A 2,500-nucleotide genomic window follows, 5' to 3' on the forward strand; every position below is an offset into this window, starting at 1 on the left:
CTGAGAACCATCGAGCATGCTCTGAGGGGACATAGTCAGAGGGGGCGTCCGCCTTCCAGAGCCCTCCTTCCCACGAGGACTCCAGATTTGCCCCCCCCCCCCTGACAACAGCCATCGCCTCCAGAGAACCAGGGACCACCGAGGGAGGGTCTGGTCGAAGCTCAGGTACCCAGGATAGCTTCTCCGGCTTGGGCATGGACCGCCAGACAAAGCCGCGGACCATGAACCATCCAGCCTGCTCTGAGGGGACATAGTCAGAGGGGGCGTCCGCCTTCAAGAGCCCTCCTTCCCACGAGGACTCCAGATTTGCCCCCCTGACAGCCATCACCTCCAGAGAACCAGGGACCGCCGAGGGAGGGTCTGGTCAAAGCTCACGTACCCCAGGAGAGCTTCTCCGGCTTGGGCACAGACCGCCAGACAAAGCCGCGGACCATGAACCATCCAGCCGGCTCTGAGGGGACATGGTCAGAAGGGGCGTCCGCCTTCTAGAGCCCAAACTCGGCCACGGACTCCAGATTTGCCCCCCTGAATGCCATCACCCTTCAGAAGACCAGGGACCACCGAGGGAGGGTCTGGTCAGGCTCAGGTACCCCAGGATCGCCTCTCTCACTTGGGACGCACGACCAGCAAAAGTCCCTCCTGGAGCCGTGGAAGTTCAGTCTCGGCCGTATTTTGCAACTTCCACGACAAGAGGGACCACCTTCTAAGTCGCCTACCCGAGCCAGAGAACCATAGGAACAACCGCCATACATCGGGGTAGAGAGAGCCCACTCTCTCCTATATTCTCCCGCAGGTGCGCATTACTATGTATTTGCATTGCGGGACAATGTACTTCAATGAGCGGGACAAAGTCGGAAATGTATCCGACCTCCTGGAACTGTGCGGCTGCTACAGCAGTCAGAAATTCCCCATTCCGGTTCTTTTTCACTTGGATTTTTTTTTTTGCAATTTTTTGCCTAAAACGTATTCCTCCAACATGTACTAGCTCATGACACTTGAAATTTTTGAGCCAATTGATAATAACAGCTTTTTAGAGCTCAAAAACAAAAAAAATTTGAGCGAACAAAAAATGTTCGAAAATGACCTCAGCTCCTGGAACTGTTTTCGGTACACCTCCAGAGAGGCTCCCCTGCCTGGAAGTCTGTCACTGCTCAGCTCGAAATTTTTCTAAGTCCCAAAATTCGGTTTTTCATCCAAAATTCAACTTTCTGCCCAGGATCCACAAACTTTAAACCCAGTTGGGGGACCCTCCCTGGGGGCCCTACAACATACTGAAGCCCCCCTGTGGTGGAAGTAGGGGAATTTACTTATTTTTACACAAAATCACAAAATTCCATTTTTTGTTCGCAAAACACTTTTTTGTCCTCAAGAAACTTTTTTGTCCTCAAAACACTTTTTTGTCCTCGAGAAACTTTTTTGTCCTCAAGAAACTTTTTTGTCCTCAAAACACTTTTTTGTCCTCAAAACTCAATTTCTTCCATAATTCGACTTTCCCCCAAAAAACCACACATTCTACCCTCATGGGAGGCACTCTCCCTCGGGTCCCCACATCATATTGACGCCCCAGAGCGGTGGGAGAAGGGGAAATCTGATTTTTGCACAAAAATCCAAAAATCGCTCTAAGTCCAAAAATCCTGAAAATTTTTCTAAGTCCCAACGGTACTTTCTGAAAAGTGTACCCAGGCCCCTGGAAGCCTCCTAGGTACACCTCCTGAGACTCCCCCCTTCCTGGAAGTCTGACACATCTCGAAATTTTTCTAAGTCCCAAAAACTGGTTTTTGCTCCATAATTCGACTTTCCCCCCAAAAGCCACACATTCTACCCTCATGGGAGGCACTCTCCCTCGGGTCCCCACATCATATTGACGCCCCAGAGCGGTGGGAGAAGGGGAAATTCGATTTTTGATCAAAAATCCAAAAATCGCTCTAAGTCCAAAAATCCTGAAAATTTTTCTAAGTCCCAACGGTACTTTCTGAAAAGTGTACCCAGGCCCCTGGAAGCCTCCTAGGTACACCTCCCGAGGCGCCCCCTTCCTGGAAGTCTGTCACATCTCGAAATTTTTCTAAGTCCCAAAAAATGGTTTTTGCTCCATAATTCGACTTTCCCCCCAAAAGTCACACATTCTACCCTCATGGGAGGCACTCTCCCTCGGGTCCCCACTTCATATTGACGCCCCAGAGCGGTGGGAGAAGGGAAAATTCGATTTTTGCACAAAAATCCAAAAATCGCTCTAAGTCCAAAAATCTTGAAAATTTTTCTAAGTCCCAACGGTACTTTCTGAAAAGTGTACCCAGGCCCCTGGAAGCCTCCTAGGTACACCTCCCGAGGCGCCCCCTTCCTGGAAGTCTGACACATCTCGGAATTTTTTCTAAGTCCCCAAAAATGGTTTTTGCTCCATAATTCGACTTTCCCCCCAAAAGTCACACATTCTACCCTCATGGGAGGCACTCTCCCTCGGGTCCCCACTTCATATTGACGCCCCAGAGCGGTGGGAGAAGGG

This window comes from Dendrobates tinctorius, unplaced genomic scaffold, assembly GCF_039654945.1.
Source record: "Dendrobates tinctorius isolate UK_male_01 unplaced genomic scaffold, ASM3965494v1 ptg000682l, whole genome shotgun sequence".
Lineage (NCBI taxonomy): Eukaryota > Metazoa > Chordata > Amphibia > Anura > Dendrobatidae > Dendrobates > Dendrobates tinctorius.